The following is a 13,309-nucleotide window of genomic DNA, read 5'->3' as shown; positions in this document are numbered from 1 at the left end:
TGGCCACCATGGCCGCTATGGCTCCTTTCCCTATGGATCCTCTAGATGCTTATTGTGACATTCGAGTTCTCTTCAATCCAAAGCTGCATTTTGACGCCCATCCGCCCAATCCTGTCTCAAAGCAAAACCAGTCCCATATCGAATCATACGCGTCTGCAGTGAGAAGCGGAGATGTCGGGGTCTTGAACTCGACGGCCACGATATCAGACATCGGAGGTATAAAAACTGTCCGAATTAACCAAGCGGGTTACGATCGGAGGGTGGCGCTGTGTTCTACATCCTTGATTGGCCGCTTAATCTTGAGTAAAGGGGACGCTGCGTGGAAGGTTGCTGACCTTAAACAAAGTTTGTCTAAGCTCTCGGGTATTGTAGGAGAATGGAGGTTAATATCGATTGGAAGGGGATTCTACCATGTGGTTCTTCATTCACAGGAGATGAAACAACAAATCTTCTCTAAAGGAATCGTTAATGTCAAGCCGGGCACTTTCCGACTGCAACCATGGATTCCAGACTTCGACCCTTTCGCGGAGAAATCAACAAATGCACAGGTATATGTTAGATTATACTCGTTACCCTGGGAATATTGGGATCCGCAAATATTATCCGACATTTCTAAATGCTTAGGGGGGTTGATTCGGATTGATAAATCCACCTTACATGGGGACTTCAGGCACTTTGCACGAATGCTGTTAGATGTGGATCTCAACTCAGATTTACCAGTGAAGCTTGGTATTGAAAGGGATGGAAAACAAATATGGGTTGAGGTTGTTTATGAAAAGTTGCCTAGTTTCTGTAAGGTGTGCTCTAGTATAGGGCATATGGCTTATGATTGTCGGAAGAATAGGAGGCCGCAGGAAGGGTCTAAGCACCCTGAAACAGAAAAACGACCCTTGGGTGAGAAGAAGAAAACTGTGACTGCGGGATTGGAGATCCCAGTGCAACATATGAATAACCGGATACTCACGGAACTTCACACCGATGGAGATATGATAGGTAATGCAGTGATACAGGCTGCCCCAGTACAGCAGGTGAATACCATGGAACCTCAGACTGAGGGAGAGGTTATGATAAACAATGGAAATACAATGATACAAGGCATTCAGATGTCAGAAGAAGAAGACACTTTGAGCACAAATGAGAAGCAGTACATGGCTGACAGTCCGTAAATCTGGGATTCAAAGAATGAATGTGACAGTTTTGCTTGAGCCTCGTCGCCAGGAAATGATAACTTGCCTCAATCTGCCAGCTCTTGGGCGGACATGGTGGACGAGGAAGAGGAGGGAACGTGGGAAACCGTAACATCGAAGAAAGAAAGGAGAAACAACAGGAATGCGGACAATGCTAGCAACACCTCAACCCGAACTAATCGGGTCAGGAAAATCCCGATCCGATATACATGATAGTTCTGTATTGGAACTGTCGTGGTATCCTTAATCTGGATACGCAACGCTACTTATCCAACTTGTGTCCTAAACATAAACCAGACATAATGTGTTTGGCAGAGCCGATGGTGGATTTCGATTCAATACAGGCTTCTTACTGGAGTAATTTAGGAATGAGTCTTATTTCCACTAATCAACGGTATCGTCCGTCTTTGTGGGTTTTTGTTCATTCCCATTCACTTGCAATTTTTTTTATCTGTAGTGTTCATGATCAATTTGTTTTACTTGAGAGGGCTGATGTGGATCATTCGAATTTTGTTTGTTTGGTCTATGGCAGTGTGTGGGCTAACAAGAGGCTGGCTTTGTATCAAAGGATTGAAGAGTTGCGTCTTCAGTTTGCTGGTCCATGGATCACCATTGGTGATTTCAATGCAATCAGTGGTTCGCACGAGAAAACCAGGTGTGTTCATGCTGCACAGCCGTGTCGTGAGTTTCGGGATTTTATTGAAAATAACAGTTTCATTGAAAGCCCAATGCAGGGTCTATTTTACACTTGGTGTAATGGGAGATCGGGGGCCGCCCGGGTTGAGAGTACATTGGATAGGGCCCTTATTTCTATGAATTTTGCCGATTTCTAGGACAGGTTCAGCAGCACTGTTCTGACCCGGCATCTATCTGATCATTGTCCGCTCGTATTCAATTGTACGCGGCAGCAACCTGTGGTTAGCAGATTCCGTTTTCAGTCTATGTGGTTGACTCATGCTGGCCTTCGAGATTTAATTTCTAATTTCTGGCATAAGGATCATGACCGCCACCCTCCAATGCAATACCTCTGCAACAAGCTCAAGCTCCTTAGACCTGTTCTGCGACTTTGGAATAGGACTGTGTTTGGAGACCTTAACGTTAACATCGAAGCAGCCGAGGCGACGCTGGCTGGTATTCATGAGGATATTTCAATTCAAGGTATGTCTACGGAACTGCATCGCAAAGAGCTTGACGCTCACTCTAATCTTGATAGTGCCCTTCACAGCAAGGAAATTTACTTCCGTGATAGATACAGAGTCAGATGGCTAGCAGACGGAGATAGAAACACATAGTTTTTTATCGTGTTGCTCAGATTCGTAAAGCTTCCGCTGGTATTCACACCTTACAGATTAACGGTCAGTTAACTACCGATCCGCAAGCAATAGCTACGCACATCAACGATTTCTATTCAACTTTGTTCGGCAATGACATGAATTCTCTAAGGGACTTGGCTCCGATTTTTGATGTTATACCTCGGTTAGTAACTGACTCTGAGAATCACTCTCTAACTGTTTGTCTAGATTTTGTTGAGGTTCAGAGAGCGGTTTTCTCTAAGCATAAGGATAGTGCCCCTGGTCCAGACGGATTCACTGGTGCATTCTTTCAGCATTTCTGGGATATTGTCGGTACTGATGTCTATGCAATGGTTTTCAGTTTTTTTGCTTCTGAGACTATCCTACTAGGTTTGAACTCAAGTCTGATGGCCATCATCCCAAATACTGACAATGCGATTACAATTGAGCAATATAGACCGATTGCAATGAGCAACTTCTGCTACAAGATTATATCAAAGATCCTGGCCGACCGTTTGGCTAGCATTGCTTCCCGCATTGTCTCAGATAACATGTTCGGTTTCATTTCGGCCAGGAGTATTCACCACTGTATTGCGATGGCTTCAGAAGGAACCAATATGCTCAAAAAACATTGTTTTGGAGGCAATATGGCCTTAAAAATTGACATTAGAAAGGCTTTCGACACTCTGGATTGGTCTTTCCTCCTAACGGTACTTGAAGCGTTTGGGTTCTCTCTTCAATTTCGGGATTGGATTCTCAACATTCTCTCTTCTGCAAGAATTTTGATTCTTTCAGGCTCTGGCATTAACGGTTTTGTCAAATGCTCTAGAGGTGTGCGACAAGGGGACCCCCTCTCTCCGATTTTATTCTGCATTGCTGAGGATTTTCTCAGTCGTTGGCTGCTCAATTTGGGCACCACTGGTAAGTTAGCGCCGGTGAGTTACACTAGACAAACTAATTTCCCTATGCATCTCTTGTATGCCGATGATGTTCTTCTGTTCTGTCAGGCAAGTGTGGGTAATGTAGGTGCTATCCGGGAGGCTTTCAATCTTTACGGATATCTCTGTGGACAGATGGTGAACTGGGAAAAGTCTGATATTTTTTTGGGAAGTGCAGTGACTCACAAGTGTGGTCTGCGTCTCTCTGATATGGTTGGAATGAAGCGCGGTTACCTTCCTTTTCGATACCTAGGGGTGCCGCCTTTCTTTGGGATGCCGCGAAGTAGATACCTTGCTGGCATCAGGGATAAAATTCTGGCACAGTTCACTCGTTAGAAGGGCAATAGCCTGTCAATGGCAGGGCGATTGATGTTAGTAATTCTGTGATAAACAGCAGCTTTATTCACTCTTTCATGATTTATAAATGGCCTGCTGCCCTGCTCAAGCATATGACCAAGTGTATTCAAAACTTTATATGGACGGGCTCTATTGACAAACGGAAATTTATTATTGTGAATTGGAAGGATTGTTGTCATTCTCTCAGAGACAGCGGCCTTGGAATCAAGGATTTGGGCACCATGAACCTGGCGCTGCTTGGTAAGATGGCCTGAGGAATTATGCAGGATAATTCTGCTTGTTTTGTGCTTTTAAGGTCTAGGTTTATCAGTGCAGCTGGTATCCCTCGAACAGTTACTAATTCTGCCGTTTGGGGTTCAACTAGAAGCGTTTTTGGGGTATTGAGAGCACATAGCTTCTGGTGGATAGGGAAGCAGATGAATCCAAATTTTTGGAACAGGAATTGGATTCGACCAAATTTAGCAAATCAAGTCGGTCTGGACGCTAAGGCTCAAAGCAGGTGCAAGTCGTCTGTCGTGGATTTTCTAACTGACACTGGTTGGGAGGGACTTCATGACCTTCTGCAAGAGGTTCTGGATAGGGTTCAGGGTATAAAGCGAAGCCAGGAACAGGAGGATGTCTGTATCTGGGAGCCCGCAGTTCATGGTAATTTCACTGCTAAACTATTTTATATTTGGTTGAGGCCTGCTCCTCCTCCTCGACCTTGGAGTCGATTTATTTGGCATCCATTCATCGCCCCTTCGCACTCGCTTGTCTGTTGGCGAGAGGCTCTTGACTTTTTACCAACTCATGATCGCCCGATTCGCCGTGGTATGGTATTGGTCTCCAAATGCGCTCTTTATGGGGTTGAATCTGAAACACCAGATCATTTGTTTGTCTCCTACAATTTCTCCAAGCAGATTTGGCAAGGGATCGGGGCTTTGTTTGGCAGGCGAATCTGCACAGATTCGAGTGTGTGTTTGCTGATTACAGAAGCTTCTAAACAGCGTTTCAGCAATGAGATTGCGGATCTTTGGGCTTTAACAGTGGTTAATGGCATCTGGATCATTTGGTCAACCCGAAATAAGGCAATCTTCGAGGGAGATACGCCAAATTTGTTCTTCGCTCTTAGGCGCTTGTGGGGTTCCACTCGAGAGGGAGGCGCTCTTGACCATGGTGGGATGTGGAACTCGGAGGTTGAGCTTCATATACTGCGAGAGATGAATCTGCCTAGGTGTCCTCATAGGGCACCCCGTATCCTTCCGGTTTGTTGGCAGCCTCCGACAGAGGTGTGGGTAAAGGTCAACACGGACGCATCCGTTGTCGGATGCCCAGGGGCGGCTGGCTGCAGCGGGATATTCCAGACGCAGAATGGTATCTTCGAAGGAGCATTCGCCTATCCACTAGACAACGCATTTGCCAACAGCGCCGAGCTCTCGGCAGCAATATACGCAATTGATATGGCCTATAAAAAAAGATGGCATCCACTATGGGTGGAGAGTGATTCAACTTTCATTGTGCATCTACTTCGGCATCGCGCTAGTGATGTTCCTTGGTCAATCAGACAGTCCTGGTTAGTCTGCTTGGATCAATTGGCCTCCATGACAGTGACAGTTTCACACATTTACAGAGAGGGAAATTGTGTTGCGGATCTCCTTGCAAACTTTGGTCGTCAATCGCAGCAAACTTCGTGGTGGGACAGCATTCCGGACTTCTGCTCTGCGGAGTTTTTATGTAATCTGACCGGGAGAACTATCTTCCGTTTTTCCTAGTTTTCTATCCTTTGTAACATTCTTTATTTTTTATTCTTTTTAATAAATTCGGCTTTGGGTTTTTGAGGGCTAGGGCGGGGGTGCCAACCTCGTTGGGATGTCCGTCAGAGTCTCTCTCCCCTCACGCCAGTCTTTAATCAAAAAATTGCATAAAATATACTCTTGGTTTTTAAGAGAAATTGTTTTAATATACTCTTGTTTTTCAACAGAATTTGTTGAAGGTAGAAAAAATGGAAGACACTTATCAAAGTAGTCACTGTTCTTAAAAAAAGCCAAATTCTTGCTTGTTTAAGAACTAAAATTCCGAATTTTAATGGTAATCTATTAGTTTAATTGGTTAAAGATCTAAGGTTATTTGATTAAATTGTTAATAAGTTATTAGATAATAACTATATATGTGGTTGTGGTAGAATTAAATTAATTTAAGCTTTGGTTTCCCAGGTCAAACTTGATGAAATAAAGTAAATACTTTCAAACCAATTGCAGCCTATGAGAATTTCTACACTTTCTTCTCCTCGAGTAATATCATGGAGATAAATGAGATATTTCTATGGGTTTAACAGAAAGTGCATCATCATCTATGTCCTCGTCATCATAGTCATCATGGTAATCATCAGAAGGAGTGCTAGAATCATCCCAAGAAAATTTTAAAGCAGAGCAGCTGGTATTGTATATTATTTGTTGACTGCGACCAGACTTGATTTCTCTTGATGATTTCAGTTAGCAGTTTCTCAAAAGCATGTTATCTGTTGTATGCTAGAAGGCATTTCCTAGTGGTTAGGTTGAGATTGGAAATGAATAAACTGTGTTTCAACTGGGTGCTTTTTGTTCTTTGGTGTTGTTACATTCGATTGATCTACAACATCTAAAGCATGTTTGCCTTTTGAGACCGCTACCTGCACCCATATGGTTGTGTTAGGGATGTTTGGCTAGCAGCCCCATTTGATAAATTAATGGGTTGGAGTACAACAGGAACCAAATTGCCTCTCTAGATCCCAAGAGAACTTTCAGTTACCACTAAAGGCACGTGTTTGCCTTTAGTTGGTACTAGATTAGTAGCTCGAGCTGCATGAACAGTTCCATTTCTGTCTCCAACCTCCGAAATAAGGCAATCTTCGAGGGAGATACACCAAATTTGTTCTTCGCTCTTAGGCGCTTGTGGGGTTCCACTCGAGAGGGAGGCGCTCTTGACCATGGTGGGATGTGGAACTCGGAGGTTGAGCTTCATATACTGCAAGAGATGAATCTGCCTAGGTGTCCTCATAGGGCACCCCGTATCCTTCTGGTTTGTTGGCAGCCTCCGACAGAGGGGTGGGTAAAGGTCAATATGGACGCATCCGTTGTCGGATGCCCAGGGGCGGGTGGCTGCAGCAGGATATTCCGGACGCAGAACGGTATCTTCGAAGGAGCATTCGCCTATCCACTAGACAATGCATTTGCCAACGGCGCCGAGCTCTCGGCAGCAATATACGCAATTGATATGGCCTATAAAAAAGGATGGCATCCACTATGGGTGGAGAGTGATTCAACTTTCATTGTGCATCTACTTCGGCATCGCGCTAGTGATGTTCCTTGGTCAATCAGACAGTCCTGGTTAGTCTGCTTGGATCAATTGGCCTCCATGACAGTGACAGTTTCACACATTTACAGAGAGGGAAATTGTGTTGCGGATCTCCTTGCAAACTTTGGTCGTCAATCGCAGCAAACTTCGTGGTGGGATAGCATTCCGGACTTCTGCTCTACGGAGTTTTTATGTAATCTGACCGGGAGAACTATCTTCCGTTTTTCCTAGTTTTCTATCCTTTGTAACATTCTTTATTTTTTATTCTTTTTAATAAATTCGGCTTTGGGTTTTTGAGGGCTAGGGCGGGGGTGCCAACCTCGTTGGGATGTCCGTCAGAGTCTCTCTCCCCTCACGCCAGTCTTTAATCAAAAAATTGCATAAAATATACTCTTGGTTTTTAAGAGAAATTGTTTCAATATACTCTTGTTTTTCAACAGAATTTGTTGAAGGTAGAAAAAATGGAAGACACTTATCAAAGTAGTCACTGTTCTTAAAAAAAGCCAAATTCTTGCTTGTTTAAGAACTAAAATTCCGAATTTTAACGGTAATCTATTAGTTTAATTGGTTAAAGATCTAAGGTTATTTGATTAAATTGTTAATAAGTTATTAGATAATAACTATATATGTGGTTGTGGTAGAATTAAATTAATTTAAGCTTTGGTTTCCCAGGTCAAACTTGATGAAATAAAGTAAATACTTTCAAACCAATTGCAGCCTATGAGAATTTCTACACTTTCTTCTCCTCGAGTAATATCATGGAGATAAATGAGATATTTCTATGGATTTAACAGAAAGTGCATCATCATCTATGTCCTCGTCATCATAGTCATCATGGTAATCATCAGAAGGAGTGCTAGAATCATCCCAAGAAAATTTTGCAGCAGAGCAGCTGGTATTGTATATTATTTGTTGACTGCGACCAGACTTGATTTCTCTTGATGATTTCAGTTAGCAGTTTCTCAAAAGCATGTTATCTGTTGTATGCTAGAAGGCATTTCCTAGTGGTTAGGTTGAGATTGGAAATGAATAAGCTGTGTTTCAACTGGGTGCTTTTTGTTCTTTGGTGTTGTTACATTCGATTGATCTACAACATCTAAAGCATGTTTGCCTTTTGAGACCGCTACCTGCACCCATATGGTTGTGTTAGGGATGTTTGGCCAGCAGCCCCATTTGATAAATTAATGGGTTGGAGTACAACAGGAACCAAATTGCCTCTCTAGATCCCAAGAGAACTTTCAGTTACCACTAAAGGCACATGTTTGCCTTTAGTTGGTACTAGATTAGTAGCTCGAGCTGCATGAACAGTTCCATTTCTGTCTCTGGACTCAGAATTATTGCCATGAACCAGAGCATAATTTACCTTTGAAGACTCTAGACTTTTGGGCACCTTTACCTTCTTCATTTTTTCAGTTTCTTTAAAATGGCTAGGGATTAATGAATCTTGGGCATTTTGGAGTACGAACACATTTATAGAATTAGTATTTACAAGCAAGAAATGTTCACAAACCATTTCCAATAGTTTTATTAAAGAGAAAACACAAATTTTGTATTTACTGCCGCATTCATCTTCCATTTCTCCAATAACTGCAATTAGATTTTGACTTTGAAAAGAAGGGTTTCTTGAAAAATTGCAATTCAGAGAAATCTTCACCTCTTTATTGGAAGATGAAGCCATATCAAATTCTTTTGAAGTAGAAACCCTATTATATGTATTATCTATAAGTAAAGGTATAAATTCCTTATATTTGAAGCAGTCTGTTTTGTCATCAGAATTGTTTCCATTTGAAGAATTTTGTTAAGGTGAAGAACCTATATACACCATATCAAAATTAGATTTGGAGGAAGAATACATAACTTCAATATGTAAGAATCAGAATTTCAGATTAAGATAATAAGTCAGAACACTAGTAGAAGGCTTATTTTGTTTTTTCATTGTCTTTGTTCATGGCTTTAAGCAACTTATTTACTTCTAGTATTTCTAAACTAACTTCCAAACATCCTAAAGCACTTTTAAATAATTCCTAAAATCTATCTCAACTGATTGCTCCATTTGTTAGTCTCTTAATGTAAACAAGTCAGTAGAAAAGGAAAAGCTAGATTGACTATTTATCCATGCACATTGTAATAAAATATTTAGGTAATGTTGTAATTTCAGAAAAAAGTAACATGAGTAATTTCATAATACATATTATTTTAGAGCCCTACGATGCTAGTCTTTATATTCTAATTTTTTTATAAATTAGGATTTATGTAATTTTTGTCTGAACCAAGATAAACAAAATAAAGATGTAACTTTTGAGAAAACATTTAGCAACTATATTATTGTTAAAGTCAAATGCAAAAGATGTGGCTTGGCCATTTCAAAAATTGCAGTCTCAATATTTAAAAACTTGGAGACGTTGATTTGTGGCTATATATTTATTTCAGAAGGGAGCCATTTGGGGAACGATACCCCTATAAGTCTGTTATTTTTTTTTACTTTACTCTTATTGTTAAGACATATATTGTGAAATAAATTAAATTTTTGGGCCTCTCATTATCCTAATGCTATTGAAAAGCCGTGACTGAAAAAAAAAACCCGGATAATATGTGTTATTTTTTGCAATTTTGAATTATTTTAATTTATTAAATTATTATTTATATATGTGATTAATATTAATTTAGACAGAGTTTAATAATTATTTATAAACATAATTTTTAACATTGAAATCTTACTGTAAAAATTGATGAAAGAGGAAATGATAGGTCATACTTGTAAAGTTCATATCTCAATGTAATTTTCATTAGAGAAGCATCAAGCCTTTAAAGGAGAATACATATGATTAGTTATAACAGACTAATTTAAATTTCAAATAAATCTAGACTATTTCAAATACAGAATACACATGATATTTAGTTAATTATTTATTTACTAAAATCTCCACAAATTTGGTGCGCTAAGGCTTGACTTGGTAAACCCTTATCAGTCCCCCTCAAGTCTTTGGTAGTGGCTTAGTGAAAATGACGAGTTCTTATATTAAACACCGGGTCTTTCATGTCACTCGGAGGACCCCAATTCACATTTGGACACATGTATTGTGATCCCAAATAATAATTAAAATAGTGGGGCCTCTTCCAATATACGTGGGTCCATGTTACACGTGTCAAAATATGTATGGAAGGTCCTCCATTTGACATAGAGAACCCAGGGCTTCTAATAATTTGCCGAAAATGACAACTATATGATCGATAGTGGAAATTTAAGAAACTTTTAATTCTGTGTGTGCAACCTTATCGGAAACAAAGTCCAAATCAATTTACAGGTGTTTTGATCAATGATGAAAAATTGGGTTGGCGATAAGATAAATTGCTCCCAAGTTATCACACCACAAAACTAGTGATTGAGATGATTGAAAGCCAATTTGTGGAAGTAATGATTGAAGCCACAAAATTTTAGAAGCTGGGTTTGCTAAAATATCAACAATTAAGTCTTTCATCTAGGAGTATTCTGGATTTTTTTTGTCAAAATGACTAAAATGTTTATTTTGTTACTAATACATTTATAAACAACCTGGAAAAATACAGTAAGCTATTTCAATTTTTCGATAACCATGTTTAGAAGTTCTAATGTGGAAGTTAAATACTCAGTCAAGTTAAATGGTTAAGTTGATAAGTAAATTTAATTTTGGACTCAATTGATCATATTAGCCAACTTAAAACTAAAGTGATCCTTAATTCCCAAGAGAAATCTAAATTCTAACTTATATGGGTAAATTGCACCCATGGCCACTGAACTTTATCCATTTTCACATTATAGCCATTGAACTTCATTTCTTCCCGGTATGGCCATTGGACTTTACATTTTTTAACACCGGTGGCCACTTAACGTTTCAAAACGACTCATGATGGCTAAAAATAAAAAATCCAAAGCGTTAATGATATTCTAAGGAACTTTAATTCTTGAAAATTTTCGTTTTGAGGTCATTTGGGTGTTGTTTGGTTAGGAGAGAGAAAGTGAATTTTTAGAGAGAGAAAGCTCCAAAAAATATGATTTTTGAAAATAAAAAATGTGGTTTCATGGTAAATGTCGTTCTGAACAACTTTAATTCTTGAATATTTTCATTTTGAGGTCGTTAACGATCATTAACGGTCATTTTAAGAAATTAGTTAAAATTGAGTGGCCATCGGTATTAAAGAGTGTAAAGTTCAGTGGCCATACAAGAAAGAAATGAAGTTCAGTGGCCATAATGTGAAAATGGGTAAAGTTCAATGGCCATGGGTGTAATTTATCCTAACTTATATCTCCTTTCTCTCACTTAATTATCTTTTGATTTTTTTCATTAAAAAAAGAATTTTCTTTTCATAATAATTCTTCCCAAATGAAAATAAAAATGCTTAAAATAATAATTTTTAAGAGATTTATTATAAAAATAATAGGAGAAAAATACTATCCATAAGATAGGCTATAATTTAGTATTTCATTACCTAATCTGTCAAATTACTCTTGAGTTAAAACATTGAATTGGAATTAGAAATCAGTCCTTAATTTCCTTGATTAACTCTTATTTTCCATATAGTGGTTTGGGTATAATTTGATGAAGGCTCCTTTCCTTCTTTATTCCCAACAGTAAGATTAAATAAATAAGTAAAGAATAATTTTCTAATATAGAAAAATAAAAGAACCTCTATAAATTAACCTTACCTATTTTGTTTAGCTTCACATTCTTGTGAGTTAAGCTTGAGGTGAAAAACTCTCTTTCTCTTTGGCTTTTTCTCTCCTTTAAAAAAAAGATGTGCCAAATTCTAGCTACAATTGTGGTGGGATTCGTTGTGAATCACTCCCTTACAAACAAAGGTCTGACAAAAAAAATTTAGTAAAATAACTAAAAAATCAGAGAAACTTGAAGAAAAACTCACATCATTTGAATTCGAACAATGATGTCAAGGTAATAAAATCCAAATTTGATATTGAACACATCTGTGTAGCATATATAAATTTTTAACAGCATGGTGTATTTGGAAATATTGTAATATATGGTGTGGTCCCATATTTAATAATATGGCGTAATACCATGATTAAAAATATATTTCAACAACAATCTTCCATGTGTCATTGGGTTACGAATTTCATAAGGCATATCCCATTTTAGTGAGAATATTCATTGTAATTAAGTTAATTGAGGGGTTAAATGCACCCATGGTTACTAAACATTAGGTGTTGTTTTCACTTAAGTGAAGTTTTGTATTAACAAAGTCACTGTTATATGCCATTTTCCTATATTTAGACTCACACACGATACATAACAATCAATTTTTTTCGTGTCTGATAGTTTGTTAAAATTCTATAATTAGAAAAGTTAAGTGTAAAAAACCTCAGATTAAGTGACTTTACATTGATATGTGTTTGTTATATCATAAAAACTTGATTTATCAAAAATTTCCATCATTTTGAGATGACTTATTAAATTGTTATTGTTATGAGTAAAAAAGATCAAAATTTTATAAAGTTTCCTGGGTGGAACCAAAAGTATCCAAAAATATAATGTGCACGTCTATCAAAATTAAGTTTTCCCAAACAGAAACAAGAGAGCTAAAGCAAAGTTTGTACTATGACATTTAGAAACAAAATTTTAATTAGTAAGATAATATTTCCTAGTGTTAATTTTTTTAAAATTTTTGTAGGGTTAGCATCCTTTTTTTAAGTTAATTTACTCATACTATTTTATCTCTCTTTTTTGTCATGCTAGTACAACTGGTGCTTGAGTACTTGATTACTCATTATGAAGCTTGTGCATTTTATGTTTTAGGGAGCAAAGAGATGGAGGAACATGGAAAGATTGGGCATGTCAAGTCATGGTATTGAAGATGCCTAGAAGTCCAGGGTATGATTAGAGTTAAAAATCCAATAAAGGAAGGATATTCATTGAGCCTAATCGGAAAAATGGAGGCTGTTGAGATTGACTATGGTCATATAAGAATGAAAATCAACATCAAATTTGTATTAGCATATGAGGTATTAGATGAAAGTTTTATAACCAACATTGATAAGCATACCAGAATCAATATCTTAGAAAAAAATGGTCAATAGTCCAGGGTAAAGTAGAATTTTGATCAATAAATAATTATCGAATTTTAAATCATTTCATTCTGTACAGATCAAATTTAGCAAGGACAAACTTTAACCACTTCTATACTTTCCTTTGATACTCGAAAAGAACATTTGATCTGTACAAAATGAAAT

This window comes from Euphorbia lathyris, chromosome 6 (genome assembly GCF_963576675.1).
Source record: "Euphorbia lathyris chromosome 6, ddEupLath1.1, whole genome shotgun sequence".
NCBI classification, from domain to species: Eukaryota; Viridiplantae; Streptophyta; class Magnoliopsida; order Malpighiales; family Euphorbiaceae; genus Euphorbia; species Euphorbia lathyris.
The sequence above is the reverse complement of the archived record's forward strand: the minus strand, read 5'-3'. Positions refer to the sequence as shown.